At 40.7% G+C, this 16,232-nt stretch overlaps 1 protein-coding gene and 1 long non-coding RNA gene across 5 annotated transcripts in view; one reads left to right on the top strand and one right to left on the bottom strand.

The window, feature by feature from the left end:
- LOC125937161 (uncharacterized) overlaps positions 1-5,761 on the top strand; it is a 36,866-nt gene extending 31,105 nt beyond the window's left edge. Inside the window, exon 3 of the long non-coding RNA XR_007462265.1 lies at positions 5,589-5,761. This is a non-coding gene — a long non-coding RNA (uncharacterized LOC125937161). The remainder of the gene's footprint in view (positions 1-5,588) is intronic.
- Positions 1-16,232, bottom strand: part of LOC125937160 (lithostathine-like) — a 224,448-nt gene that overhangs the window by 43,879 nt on the left and 164,337 nt on the right. The window lies entirely within an intron of this gene.

Raw genomic sequence — 16,232 nt, 5'->3', positions numbered from 1 at the left:
ACACCATCTCTTTATTTGATAGACTTCCAGATGTTATTTGATAAATTCCCCACATACCCACTTGTTGACAGCAGAATTAGAGAAGAGGAATAACCAAGTTGAAACTGGAAACTAAAATCTTAGAAAATATTTCTGCAGTTCTGTAGCTTATTAGATTCATTTGAGCTGTTACATGAAAACATTTTTTGTGGAGAAATCATGTGGTGGTTTGCAACCAGAATTTAAAAACATCAAAAAGGACAGCAAATATCAGAGTAACAGAGTAAATGTTTCATGTGTGTGTGTGTGTGTGTGTGTAGTGTTGAGAAGTAAAACTAATATTCTACTGTAGCTTTCAAATGTTTAAAAAAATATTAACTTATATTAGGGAGGTGACATTTAGAAAGGATAGATTATAAATTATCCACTAAAATTGAATTATTAGAAAATATTACCAATTAATCGATTGTTCGACTTCTACAAAATTATTATATCATGGTTGAGATATTTCAAGAACGGACAAAGAGGAATTGAGATAGACATCAGAGTTGGGCCCTTCTTTTTGGGAAGGTAGGGTGAAGCTTAGTATTATTATTACTAGACTGAATGAAAGTGTAAGAACTACACGTCTTTTGACCTCAGGGGGACAGGACACAAAATGAAGACTCAGAAACTGAAAATACAGCAGAGGGTAGGGCAGAGCATAAACATTTGGTCCAAATGGTCGGTGACACTGTTGATAACAGAGGAAACCTGGGAATTGATGCACGTCTATATGCTGTTGCCTCTCCTTTTTCCTGCACTTCTAAGGTAAAATTTTGTTTTGCCTAATTACATTGTAACTAATAAGAGTAATAGAGGTTGCTCTGATTCAAATGAAAAACATGCCGTGTAATATATATCATATTTTTAATGTAGTGCTTTTTGTTGGAATCAGCTGATGGTCAATTTGTGGGAAAATGACATAAACTATTAGGCTGGGGTGATGGGCACTTGTCAGGATCCCCACCTCCTCCTCTCCTCCTCTCCTCTATGTGCAACTTTCATGAACATTAGGATACAGTCTGAGCATTTTTTAGTATAGTGTCTGTGTCCTCTTTTAGGCCACAAATTCCCTTAGGGAAGAGCCCAGCTATGTTTGTCTTGGAACTGACAGTACTTTGGATATTGCTAACTTCATGAAAGCAGAAAAGCAATACCCATTGACTGACCTAAACAGTTGGACTGATCTAAAAATGGGAATGAAAAATTTCCAGAAAAGGAGATGTAAAGCATAATCATAAGGAGGACCAAAAGCTTAAAAATTATCAAATACATGTGTTAATTAAAAACACAACAATGAATCTAATATCTGATTATTTCACTGTTTTTCATGGCTTTGAATGACAGTCATTCACAGTCATTCACTGAACCAGTGAGTTAATCAGTGAGGAAAACTAGCATCTGATAAGTGGCCTATTCCTTGGAAAGGTGGTTTATGACCTAGTGGTTTATGACATAGTCCCTCTGACTACATTCAAATGCCAGTAGCAAGATTTCTGCAAGGTATAGGACCTTTCAAGTCAAACTGGCTTGTGAAATAAAGGGGATGTATTAGCTAACGTTAACTGAAAAGAATTGTGTTATAGGGTTATGGGAAAATTTATTTGCAGGTTCAGATCGACCATTTCTCTATGCTTAGCTTATTCCTTAGATTGTTTTGCCATGGTCCAAATTTTGCAGCAATTCCCTATCTTACATGTGCATACTGCAATGCACAAATGAATACTGAAATGTCCAAGTGAACAAAGTGTACTCTTGACTTGTATTTCCCAGTAGAAGTCCCAAAGTTTATTTTGGTTCTTTATTTTGGGTTCTTGTTTAGAATCCTTGGATCACATGATCACCTGTGAACCATGCACAGAAACCAAAGGGACGGATTAGTAGACTGGCTACACCAAAGCTGAGGGCTCTATTCTGGCAGTTGACAATGACATCAAATTCCCTGAAACAGCATGGGTGGGGCAGGGAAATCAGGATGTTGCCTTCCTCTTTGTCACTTGCCATTTACACATTAAAGAAATACTGCCATTTGTCCTGCAATTCCTAACATTTTGGAGTTGGCTGATTGCATCCCTAAGGTGTTATTTAACAAGCTCTCTGATACTTTATGATTCCACCATGCTGATTCGGGAAGTGAGGGGGAGGGCTCAAGTGGTTCACACTGTTTTCACCATGATAGAGATTTTATTTAATAAATATTTCTTATTTGCTGTATGTTTTTAAGACACTTTCCACAGGAGTGCCTAGGTGTCTCAGTCGGTTAAGCATCTGACTCTAGATTTCAGCTCAGGTCATTATCTCACGGTTTATGAGTTCGAGCCCCATGTCTGGCTCTGTGCTAACAGCATGGAGCCTGCTTGGGATTCTCTCTCTCTCTGCCTCTCTCTCTGCCCCTCTCTTGCTTGTGCTCTCTTTCTTTCTCTCTCAAAATAAATAAACTTTAAAAAAAAAGACACTTTCCAGAGACTTTAAATGTTTGTTTGTTTTTAAATAAGTTTTGCCAGTTGGTTGCTTTGCTGGAGACAACAGCTCCTCGTGCTGCCTTTGTGAAGTGGAACTCTATGTTATGATAGACATATTCAGATTGGTTTACTGTCATTATTTTTTATGATGCGTACTTGTCCCAGTTTTATGTGTTTTGCCTTATTTTGGGCTTTTAAAAATATTTGCTTGTTTTCTCTCAATGTGTTTGGAATTTATATAATGTATTTCTATTTTTGGCGATCCTTGAAATTTTACCATATATGCTTAGCTTTAAAAAGTATAAAGTTAGGGGTGCCTGAGTGGCTCAGTCAGTTGAACATCTGACTCCTGATGTTGACTCAGGTTATAATCTCACGGTTGTGGGATCGAGCCTCATGTCAGGCTCTGCACGGAGCCTGCTTAGGATTCTCTCCCTCCCTCTCTCTCTCTCTGCCCCTCCCCCATTTGTTCTCCCCAACCCCCTCTCAAAATAAGATTTAAAAAAGTATAAAGTTAAATTAGTGGTTCTCAACTGGATGTGACTTTACCCCTCAGAGGATATTTGGTAATGACTGGAAATATTTTCCGTGTTAAAATGGAGTGGAATGTGTGCCACTTGCCTCTGATGGATAGAGGGCAGAGATGCTGCTAAAACATCCTGTGACACATAGGACAGACGCTCATAGCAAAGATCTGTCCACTCATACCCCAGGTCTTTTTTTTTTTTTAACTTTTTTTTAATGTTTATTTATTTTTGAGACAGAGAGAGACAGAGTGCAAGTGGGGGAGGGACAGAGAGAGGGGGAGACACAGCATCTGTGCTGAGCTGTCAGCACAGAGCCCGGCACGAGGCTTGAACCCACGAACCGTGAAATCATGACCTGAGCTGAAGTTGGAGGCTTTACCAACTGAGCCACCCAGGTTCCCCTTCCACCTCATTATTCTTATTACTCTCTCCCCTATGTATTATCATGTTTTGAGATTTTCCCTACCTTTTGTGAAATCAGCCATGCCATTAATATTGTATCTCTTCTAGGCTTTAGTTGTGCTGTAGTGAGAAGGTTACTTGGAACCACTAGTCAGCCGTAACACCAGGCTGGAAGTTTCCTTTTTTCTCTTTTAAGAGGCCGTACAAGAGTGCTTAGTAAAAGATAGTCCATTGCTTCTATAAGACCAGCAGTTCACGTTGACAGGTTAAGGAAGGGATGAGTACACTGTGTTGTCCTTTTGCAAATGTTACTTTTGCAATGAAGTTTCTGTTGGCTAATGGTCAGTACTGTGAAACTCTGGAGGACCTCAGCATAACAGATGCTGGTGTTTTCTGATAGAAGTCAAGTTGGTGAAATGGACCTGTTTTACTGTGTTGCCTACACGATTTGCTTGTCTTTGCAGCCAAATTTTGAGTTTAGAATCTTTGAGGTAAAACTACTTCCAATTCTTCTAGACACTGATGGATCAACTTTATAAAACACCAGTGTATAATAGCAAGAACAGGTACTTGATCCTACCCTATTAGGGGCTCCTCTTGCTGAGAGATGGGTACTCAACGCTGTCACTAGGTGCTGTGCAGAACTGTCAGGTGTAATAGCTCATCTTTGACTTCCTTTGTTTTGGGAACCCATTGCTGTCAGAGTTGGAGTAAGTAATTTGAACACTTTAGTTACAGCCAGCAGAAATGGAATCAATACATGCCAGGATTAACTTCAGTGATTAATCCCAGAATCAATGAACCAAATGATTATCATTTCTGTCAGCTGAAGATTCTGGGATGCAAAATTGTGATTAAAGAGGTGGGTTAATTTTGCTCTACTGGCTTCTACAGCAGCATATCTGAAGCCACTGTTTTTTTTCCCTTGCTTTGCAATTGCTTCAGTGATTCCTTTAGCTGCAGCCAGTTCCTGTGCCACATGGTGGGGTGATCAGAAGCCAAATCTGACAATGATGAGAGGCAAAGTCAACTTAGTCTGGGCCGCTAGATTTCCAAGGATAATGCCAAGCTAGTGAAGTTTCTAACTTTTAGATCAGAGAGAGTATTCTGACTCTGTGTTATGGGCAAGCAGATGCCATTTGCTGGTTTTCAAAAGACAGCAGAGAAGGCTGGAGGAAGGGCTGGGCTTGTGACTGCCTAACTAACGGCTCTGAGTATCAGTCAATGCAAGGCTAGAGAGCCATCTCCACGGCGGTGCTTCCCACTAGAGACTCCAGGCAGAATGCACCCAATACTACTAGTCGGACTGAAGGATTTTCATGTGCCAGAAACAGTGCTCAGAATTCTGTCTTATTTCATTTAAAGATCACAACCACTCTGTGATAGGTGCTGTAAATACCCTCACTTTCTGGATAAGAAAACTGGGCCTCAGTCAATTAAATAACTTTCCCAAAGATACATGCCTCATTTGAATGTAGGTCTATCTGATCCTGGATTCTCAGGGCTCATTTGCTCAGTTGAGATCATCCAGGTATGGATAAGGAGAGACGGCTCTTGTTATGAGTTGAATTATATCCCCCAAAGAAGGTAAGTTAAAGTTCTAACCCCCACTACCCTAGAACGTGAATTTATTTGAAAATAGGGTCATTGCAGATGTGATTAGTTAAGATGAGGTCATACTGAAATAGTGTGGGCCCCTAAGCAATATGAATGGTGTCCTATAAGAAAACAGCCATGAGAAAAGAGACATGGGAAGAATGCTACGTGAAAACGGAGGATTGGAATGATGCATCTGTAAGCCAAGGAATGCCACAGGTTGTCCACAAACCACTAAGTTGCAGAGACAGCATGGCTCTGCTAACACCTTGATTTTAGACTCTGAGCCTCTAGAACTGTAAGATGATAAATTTCTACTGTTTTAAGCTACCCAGTTTGTGGTGCTTTGTGATAGCAACCCTAGGAAACTCTTGGGTTAAGGGCATATGTACATGTGTTTGTATTTATTAGAATGGCAATTAAAGCAAGCAAGCAAGCCACACATAATCCATAAAGCTGTAAAGCCTGCTATGTGCAGAATACAATGTCAAGGGGGCTGGGAAGTCAGATATATAAGACTTGGTCTATGTGCTTAGCTAACATAATGTTTATGATGTATTTCTCATTTGCTGTTTTCCAGCCAGTACCCAGGCAAGGAGTCCATGTCATGAAATGACCTACACCTCTGGAGACAGATCTGCTTTGGTGGGAGGCCCTACTGTTTCTCAGCGTTTTAACCTTGGGGAAATTACTGAGTCTGTCTTCTGTTTCAATTCCTTATCTGAAATATGGGGATGATGGTAATAAAGAGGTTGTTGCGAGCATCAGTTATTTTGTGCGAGGTGTTTGGCATAGTCCTTGGCACACAAGTGTTCCACAGATAGGATATATAATTACATTCTTTTTGTGCTTTTAATAACTGAACAAGGTGGGGACTATGAGTCCCATTTTCATAAAAGGGCTAAGTGACTTCCCCAGGAATGCAGAGATAGTAAGATGGCAGAAGGGGGTGCCTACCCTGTGTGTGACTCTCCGAAGGCTGGGTTATGTCCCTTCTATTACACTGCCTCTCCAAACTAGAGAACAGCCTAGTCTGGTAAATAAGAGGCTGGAAAACATAAGGAGATCAATGTGGGTAAAAGCTGTATATGCAAAATGAGTCCAGCCGGCAGTTTGACCATCCACTGTGAGTGTCCCCATCTTGCTGGGGCACTCAGAGGAGGCTCTGCCATGTGGGAAGTAGGATCTCAGTCCCACTGGCCTTTCTTCGTCCATGTCAGGAGCATCTATCAATCTGCCTCTTTCCTTCATTTCTTTTCTTCTCTTTTTTTTATGTTTCCATACTTTGGACAACACTGTCTCTTGAAAGAGAGAGGAAGGGGACACCAAGGGAAGAGTGGTAGGTGGGTAAGTTTGTTTCTTGCCCCATCAGGTTTATAATGGGGTGATCTGAGACTGGACATCAACATTTTTAAAAGCCTCATTGGCTAGAAATGCCTTTTTCTTCTTGTTCCTTTGAGATGGACCAAAAAGAGAGCCAAATACAGCATTTTAATGGACCTTTTGGTTATGAAAACACAAAGCAAAAACCTAGCTTCAAAATGGGAGAAGTCAAAGCAATGTGGAGCTACATGATTTGCCTGGCATAAAAATCTCAGTATCATTTCCACTGTGGACCAAATTTCAAGGTGAAAAGGGAAGACGACCACTTCACTATTAAATATCAAGCACTAGTGTGGACATTGACAACAATACCCATCACACACCCTGAACAATTTAGGGGGAGGGGGTAAAGGCAATTAAAGGTTCCAAACCCAAAGAATACTGTCAGTGATGGAGAAACACAAAAGCCATTTCAAATAAAATGTTCCTGAACTCTTAGCCTCAAACCACTTTCCTGATAAAATTACAGAGCTTGTTCCATTTATATCGGTATTAACTTTTAACCTCTGCACCATTCCAATAGTAGAAGATTAATCACGGAGCCTAATCGTGTAAATTAATGAGGGCAAATCTGAATTACTGATAGTACCAAATGCCAGAAGTGCTTAACAAGAATGCAGTTTAACTGTCTCTTGCCGTATATGTAAATAGTAAATGAATAAGTACCACGTGTCATAAAGCTCTTTCCACATCACATGACATAATGTATTCAAAATACTCATCCATGTTAAAAAATGCCTATTAAATATAAATGAGATGCTGAAATTATGGAAGGAATCCTCAGTTATCCTTGGCTGTTAATTTTAGTGAAGATCTCTTTCAAACATATGACCTTGAATATCCACAGAGGAATTACCTTGTGCGTTTTTACTCTTTGAGGATCTCAATTTTTGATCATACATTCATAATTAGTAGATTAGAAACTATTGGTATTTTCTGATATGTCTAATAGGCTGTCTGGGACAGTCTACATCGCTTTGGCCTAAGAAAACACGCCTTGGTGTAAAAAAGCATGGAGCCAGCAGGTGGCAGTGTGTCCCCACCTGAGACGGAGGCACTCTTGTTCAGGAAAAGCCCCCACACAGGCTGAAAAAACAAGTAAAAGGCAAATGTTTCCTTGCTTTGTGAAAGGTGGAAATCCATCAACCATGTTCCTTTTTCCATACAGCTGCAGAAGGCCGGTGAAGTATCTGCTTCCAGAATCCTTATCTTTTGGGGTGGCATGATCCTGCCAGCTTGCCTGTCCTCTGGCAAGGTGTGGTGTCCTTGCCTTCTCAAGGAGCCAGATTTTGGAAAGCCCTGCTGGAGACCACTGGTCTGATGTCTGAGTCAGAGGCTATACCAGTCTGAAATGTGTCCTCTCCAGAAAAATAGTATCTTCCAAACACGCTTCGGGTAATGAAAAGGTGATAGGGGAACACAGGGCCTCTGGCAGTGCTGCTTATCTTTCTTCATTGTGTTTTATGATAAAACATTCCCTAGGTGATGCTCAGCAGTACAAAGTCTTGAATCACTGAGCTGGAAGCAACCTTAGAGTTCATGGCCATCCTTCTCATTTCACAGGGAAACTAACTGAGGCAAACCAGAATTATTCACCCCAGACCACACGGCTGGTTATGTGATAAGTCAAGAATAGAACTTGGGGCTTACTCCCACTCACATACTCTTTTTTTTCCCCTGTACATTTATAATGCCTTGGCACTAGGTAAACAAAAGTTCTGAATAGGCAAAAGGAAAGGAAATACTTTTTGACTGGCTTCTATGTTCTAAACAAATCATTGTGCTGGTTTCTTTTGTATACATGTAGTCTTTTAATCCCTGGAACAAACTGGCAGCTAATGTTACTTTCAATTTATAAACTTATTATCTGAACCTCAGAGGGGTTAAACGACTTGCCCAAGGTCATGCAGCTAGTAAGTGGTGGTTGAGATTTATGTTCCACACCAATGAAGAGAAGCAAAAGTTGGTTTTTGGAGGTTGTTAAGCACTGAGTAGGGAGGAGAGTAGGATTAGTAGAGGATCCATAGGGAAAATGACTCATCCTTTGTCTTTGCAAATATCACTCTGCCTTTCATGGAATACTTCCTCCAGTACTGTTTTTATGTTTGAATCCTCCCACAAAACATTCTCTGAACTCCAATTTGAAGTTCTTAATCCTCTGAACAAATGTATTATTTATTGTTGGTGCCCCTCATCAGGCATATCATTTATTGTCTTTAAGAAACAGTTACCTCTTCATGTGTAAAAAGATGTTTTCTTCCAGTTTGAAAATAGGTGGTCACTAAATATTTGATGGACTAATGAATTAAATATTTAAGTAGCTAGTTGGAGTTTACAAAAATAGGACACATCCCTGAAGAGAACATTAATACTACTCTTTTATTTTCAATATTTTCTAGTTTTGGGGAGCCTGGGTGGCTCAGTCAGTTAAGCATCTGACTCTTGATTTCGGCTCAGGTCATGATCTCACATTTGTGAGTTCAAGCCCCATGTCAGGCTCTGTGCTGACAGTGTGGAGCCTGCTTGGGATTTTCTCTCTCTCCTCTCTCTCTGGCCCTACCCTGCTTGCTCTCTCCCTCAAAATAAATACACTTTAAAAAAATTTTTAAAAATTTTCTACTTTTGAGTACAGAACTTCATATGAAAAGATGTTTAATATATGAGATTAGGGAAATGCAAATGAAAGCAACAAATGCAAATGAAAACAACAATGACATACACATCTATTAGAATGGTCAAAATCTATTACATGACCCCACCAGATGCTGATGGGGATGTGGAACAACAGGAACACTCATTGCTGGTGAGAATGCAGAATGGTGCAGCCACTTTGGGATACAATTTGACATATTCTTACCAAAACCAAACATACTACCACAGGATTCAGCAATTGCACTCCTTGGTGTTTACTCCAAGGACAAGAAAACTTATGTCCATACAAAAACTTGCACATGGATTTTTATAGCAGTTTTACTCATAACTGCCAAAACTTGGAAGCAACCAAGATACCCTTCAGTAGGATAAATTGTGGTACATCTAAACAATAGAATATTATTCAGTGCTAAGAAGAAATAAGCTACCAAACCATTAAAAAAATAGGGAAGAACCTTAGACGCATATTACTAAGTGGAAGAAGCCAATATGAAAAGACTACATACTCTCTGAGTCCAAATATGTAAGGCAAAACTGTGCAGACAGTAAAAGATCAGTGGTCACCAAAGGTTGTCAGGGGGAGATGAATAAGCACAGAACAAAGGATTTTTAAGACAGTGAAAATACTCTGCATGATACCTTAATAATAGATACATGTAATTATACATAAGTCCAAACCCATAGAACATACAACACCAAGAGTGAACTGTAATGTGAACTATAGACTTTGGGTGGTAATGATGTGTCAGTGAAGTTCATCAGCTATAACAAATATGCAACTCTAGTGGGGGGTGTTGATAATGGGGTAGGCTCTGCATTGCATGGGGGCACAAAGTTTATGGGAAACTCTGCTTTTTCCTTCAGTTGGCTGTGAATCTAAAAGTGTTCTAAAAATAAAGGTTTTTTTTTTTTTTTTTAAGTTTATTTATTTTTGAAAGAGAGAGAGAGAAAGACACAGAGAGAGAGAGAATCTGAGCTGGGAAGGGGCAGAGAGAGAGAGAGAGGGAGACAGAATCCAAAGCAGTCTCCAGGCTCTGAGCTGTCGGCACAGAGCCCAACATGGGGCTCTAACTTACCAATGATGAGATCATGACCTGAGCTGAAGTTGGACACTCAACTGAGCCACCCAGGCACCCCAAAAACTAAAGTTTTTAAAAAAAATAACTTGGTCTTTGGTGAGAGGGACTAATTCAGAATTGGAGGGAATATGACAAACGAGTACATAGCACTGTTGAAGTCATAGCTCATGCATGGGTGGGGAACTGAGTAATGGTGAATTACTAGTTAGTAATTATTAGTATTAGTAATTAGTATAGATGACAGGGGGTGGGATGCTTTCCAGTGTCTTGTTCTACCTCCAGTATCAACGATGTAGGGATGTGAATTTGAACTTAAACCAGAACAGAATAAGAAATAGAGCAAGACAGGAAGTTTGGTACTATTTATAATCCTGATAAAGTGGGGTGCCTGGGAGGCTCAGTCGGTTGAGCATCCAACTTCAGCTCAGGTCATGATCTCACAGCTCGTGAGTTCGAGCCCCGCATCAGGCTCTGTGCTGACAGCTCAGAGCCTGGAGCCTGCTTTGGATTCTGTGTCTCCCTCTCTCTCTGCTCCTAACCCACTTGCATTCTGTCTCTGTCTCTCTCAAAAATAAATAAACATTAAAAAAAATTACTTTATAATCCTGATAAAGTACCAAATAACAATAGTGCAAAAAAGTCTAAAGAAAAGGATGGCATGAGACCCTCTTTATAAAAGCACATATTCCTTGGCTGGTTAGGTTTCTATCTTCACTCCTGTTACTGCATACTTTTTTATCCAGATACAACCTCTGAATGTTCAATCAAGAGGTATTCCTCACCCTAAATAAGAATACTAATCTTCTTTGTCCTAAAATTATCCTCCTTTTGGAGTTATTTTGCCTCTGAGCAAACACAAGTATCTCACCTGTACAGCATTTGAAGGCTTTGTAACACTGTTGAAATCAGTCATTATAAATGACCATCTTTGACTACCTCAACTACATCACTATTCCTGGTGTCCTTTTTGGACTTGGCACCAACATTTGTCTTTGCATAAGAGAGTCCCTGGCAATAGAACTACACAAAAGTTCAAGGTCTGAAATAGAGTTCACTCTTTGAAATTGAAAACTGGAGAAAGAAATTCTGTGACTTGGCCAAAGACCCAGAGTTTGATCTGTATAAGAACCAAAGCCTTCAGACTCCCAAAGTCTTTACTTATATGGCTCTGTTTCTGCAAGAGGTAGCTAGTAAGCCAAATTCATAATTTAACATATAATTCTCTTTGAGAAGATTTAAATGCATTTGGCCAGATGTATGGATAAAAGTTCAATGGTCAGTTTATTAAGTTAAGCCAGGGATATTTCAAATACATAATAAACCATTCAAGGTCAAGGGTGATTTTGGTTTTGAATATAGAAGCTGCTTTGCCTATCTTGCCATTGAATTCATTTTGAATCCCAAGTTGTGTTCTGTGGCTGCTATTCAAGAGGCATACTCTTGTTGTAGAGTCCAGCTCTTGGGCAAACACAGCTGCAGGAAAGCCAGGATGATGCACTGCTCTTCTGAAAAGGACCTTGACCTCACTTTCCCCACAATGGCTGTGGCTCACCTTCTCTTTACCACGGTGTCAGTTTTCATTACCTTGACATTTCTCACGCTTTGATGTGTGATATGAAATGGTAGCCTTTGGCAATAGATGGGGAAATGAGGCTTCACGGGGACATAGAGCGCTTGCCAAAGGAAAAGTGTGGAAAATGGATGTGACAAGGTTATTCAGATTGCTTTCTTAAGGAGTTTCAGCTCAGCTGTACGTGATGATGCTACCAGTTTCTGCTTCAGCTTGTTTATTATAGAGGTAGTTGTGTATCCCTTTGTGAATTTGTCATGGATACTTTCGCCATCATGCCTAGCATGGGAAGTAGTGTCTGGTAGAGAAAACAAACTAACCAGTCATCTAGGAAAGCTTCGTGAACACCGTTAATTTCCATTTCAATTGCTGAGACTTCAAATTTATAATGGTGACCTTTTGTTTCTGTATTGTTATTGCTGATTCTCTTTTCACAGGTTTTATTTTGTTACTGTTTAGCAAGAGTCTCTATAACATAAGTGAATTAAAGAACTTCTTTAGTCTGTTTTTTTATCTATAGTAATTAACAAATAACAGCAATAAAACTATTCAGATGACACTACATTGTTTGTTTTTTTTTCCTAAGATGTTGTAATGGTAAGAATATGGGACCGAAGCATAAGAGGGTAAAGCCAGAAATTTGACATAAATTTTCAAAAGGACATGTGAGCCCAGGTATGATCTGGGATGAGACTGCAGGCTAGTGGGACCCTGTCTGCTGACTGGGTTTTAACAGTAGGTTGTTTTAGGCAGCGTGATTTCAAATGATGCATCTGTTTGGTGTCAGGATTCCATTCAGCCAGTGGCTGGAGGAACGGAGTGTGTGCATGGGTGTTTGCTTGCAGTCCGGCCTCCGTCCCTGTATTAGTTTTCCATCATGGCATAACAAATTACCACAATCTTAGGGACTTAAAACAACATAAATTTATTTTCTCTCAGTTTCCATGGGTCAGTTCAGGCATGAGTTAGCTGCGTTCTCTACTCAGGGTTTTGCCAGGCAGAATTCAAGGCGTCATCCAATCTTGTCATCTTATCTGGGGTTTTTAGGTATTTCTTTTTTTTTTTTTTTTTTTTTTTAATGTTTATTTATTTTTGAGAGAGAGAGATAGAGCATGAGCAGGGGAGGAGCAGAGAGAGAGGGAGACACAGAATCCGAAGCAGGATCCAGGCTCTGAGCTGTCAGCACAGAGCCTGACATGGGGCTCGAACTCACGAACTAAGAGATCATGACCCGAGCTGAAGTCGGACACCTAACCAACTGAGCAACCCAGGTGCCCCTTAGGTATTTCAAACTCACATGGTTGTTGGCAGAATTCATTTCCCAGGGTTGTAGGACTGAGACCCTCAGCTCTACACAGCCAGTTTACAATATAGCAGTTTGCTTTCTTCTTCCAGGGCAGGAAGAGAATATCTCTGATCTTCGTTCCCTTTTAAAAGCCTCACCTACCTAGTTCAGGCCCACCCTGGTTAACCTCCTTCTTGAATAACTCAGATCTAACTGATCACTGCCTTAATCATATTTGCAAAATATCTTCCCCTTTGCCACATTCTGTTGGCCAGAAGCAAATTATAAGTTCTAACCAGCAATCAAGGGTACAACACTAGGGGGCAAGGATCATGGGGGCAGTCATACAATTCTGCCTATCACAGTCCCCATCACCCTCCCTAAGCTGTCATCACAGGGCTATTGTTGCCCCCTAATTGCCAAGTCCAACAGCCTCCTCTCAGCTGTCACTCTCAGTGGCATGGGGCACTGCTAAACATGCTCCTCATTCTTCTTAGGGTTTTCTGATGTTGCTATCTCCCAGTTCCCTACCAGAGAGGAAGTGTAGAACTGGAGAAACCATATGATATTTGTAGTCAAACAGAACCAAGTCTTAATTCCCACTCTGTTTCTTAGCAGGAATAATCCACAAGTAGCTTGTATCTGTGCTTGAACGATGCTGGCAGGAGCTGGAAAATACAAAGGAGCTTCTCTACTTCCCCATTTCTGTCTACTTGAGTACCCTCCATTAGCAGCACATAAATGGAAGCCAGTAGTTTCCAGGAAGGGAATCTAAGAAGTACATATTGCAGACTCCAGCCCCAGCATCCCAGAGAAGCACAGAATTTGGTCTTGAAGCTGAGAAACAATAGGTAAAAATAGGCACAGGTATCTACCCATTGCAAACATCCAGTGCAAATAACCGTAACACAGTTAAGTGAATATATCTGAGCCCCTTGTTAACTCCAGTCTGAGATAACCAACGTTCCCTTTGGGTACAACTCAGTTTCTTGCCACAACTATACAATATTCTTTTGCGTTAAAGTATGTGTCTCCACTCCTCAGACCTGTTTGGCCAGTTCACAGAAGCTTTCCACTTCACATCTGCGTGAGTTCAACACATAGACTGAGGTTTCCGGATATCCCTTACAGAGTTTCACCCTTGTGCTTTTTCAGAATCATTTAAATCAGTCACTGAACTGTTTCGGGAAAGTTCTACCCTTCAAGACTCCCCAGTGCTCCTGTCTTCCCTCCCACCTCTACTTGCCTGGTACTTTGAATCACAGAAGTTTGGCCATTAGCAGGCATCACAGTAGGGATTGTAGTAGAAGCAGAATTAGTTCTGACCCAGGTGCTACAGGAGAGACCACTGATGCTGCTCCCTCCTCACAGGACCAAATGCTATTCTGAACCCACTTTAAACCACCAGCTGGCAAGGCTGCAAGACACCCGTCTCCTAAGGGTTAATCCACTTGTACATTAATCTGCTTCTTTTCATTGTGCCTTTTATTGCTCTGGGTTATTGTAAAGGTGCAGAGATTAATTAGCAGATTTAAAACCTTGAAAGCTTCATTACATAATTTTAGTCATCGGGAAACCTTGGGAAAACTTAAAAAATGAAGGCACTAAATCATTTTAATTGGAAATTTAACTGGGTATCTTTATAGAATATTTTATTGCTTGTCTTCTGAACAGACAGCTGCCTTAATGTGTCCTTAGACACTAGAGTTCTAAGCTAGGATGTTCCTCAGGAGATCTTGTTCTTGTCTTGGTGTGAGGAGGTGGGATTTGCCTGTAGCAACCAGCATCATTAAAAACAGGTAGGCCCTGCTTTAAGAAATCCTAGCATCTGAAAACCAGTGTAATGCCTGAAGTTCCAAAACCTCCCACAAAAGACCACCAGAGTCGTAAGTCAAAGCCAAGCGGCAAGGGTCGTTTATTGCAGGTTCGAACCTGGTCCTCTGCGCACTCGTCGCCGGTGACACAAGAGGCCACGATTAGGGTTGGTATAGCGTTTTTATAGACAGAGACAAATAGCACAGGGGAGGTTTTTACTTGTGGCGAGAGGAAGAAAGGGGGAAGGGGGTAGGTGAGGAATGTGCTAAGCAAGCAGGTTTACAGAAGCGAGAAATGCCGGTTAGTTTGTATACAATCACTCATTCCATTACATATCAGACTACATTTAGGAAGTTTTACAGCCCATTCTACAGTGGGTTACAATCAGGAAAGGTCTCACAATGCTCATAGCAAACAGCAAGCAAAACAAACTTCTCAGCAATTGTATTTCTTATCAAACATCCATAATAAGCAGAAAAGAGAACCTAGCTTTAAACTAAGGCGGGGCTGTCATTTGGATTCAAAGCTGTTCCTTTCACCAGAGAATGTTAATGTGCAAACTGTCTCTTATGTTACAAGAAGAATCTACTTTTTTAATTAAACAAATGAGATTCCTAGAATAGTGCACCTCTTTAAATTTCCATAGAATAATTTCATTAGTAAGGGTTTATTTTTTTCTCAGTTATTCTGGCGACATGCTCACTGAGCTCCAGGAAATTCTGCCACACCTTGACATGTTGTCTTTACAGGGCTTCAGATTGTGAGCAGAACAACAAATCCAGCTGGAGGCTGAATTTTCTCTCAGCTGTATGGGCACACTGCTCCCTGGTCAGTACCAGGCTGACCCCCTCTTCATCTCGCTATGCATTTTATCAAGGGTAATACACGAAAAAGATAACCCCTGAGGTTCCATTACTTGTTCAAAAAGAGATTATGCAGGCCCTCTGACCAAGAATAAAAGTGAAAGTAGAAAGAGAAGTAAAATATTTTATGAACAAAATTCAAAAAGTAAACCATGGCTTTAACATAGACTCAGTGGTTGTTTTTCATTTTATGCTTAAACTTTCCCTAAAATACATCAGATCAAGATGGGCAATCCTGCTTGAAAAGTGAGAGACAGACCTCTGGCAGCTGGGCTTGGCCTCTTAGAGGTAGGTGAGCCATCATTCACCCCAACCAACATCACCCCAGATTCATGATGTTTCATCTAAGTTGCTAACAATTACAAGGGTGGGGCAGTTCAAGTCTCCACACTGTCCTGAACATATTCTTCTGAATGGCTCCGTCTACATATGGTTCCTTCTGCTGTCTGTCCCCAAGATCTGTCATCTAGACTATCTGGAGAGGCCATGGGGGCAGAGCAGAGAACAAAAGCTCAAGCACTCTCTTTAGCTTGTGTCTGTGGCTCCCCATTTCTCACCAATTCTGGGCTTGCTGTTT

Source organism: Panthera uncia, assembly GCF_023721935.1.
Source record: "Panthera uncia isolate 11264 chromosome A3 unlocalized genomic scaffold, Puncia_PCG_1.0 HiC_scaffold_11, whole genome shotgun sequence".
In the NCBI taxonomy this organism is placed as follows: domain Eukaryota; kingdom Metazoa; phylum Chordata; class Mammalia; order Carnivora; family Felidae; genus Panthera; species Panthera uncia.
Note: the sequence above shows the minus strand (reverse complement) of the source record. Positions and strands in the feature narration are given on the sequence as shown.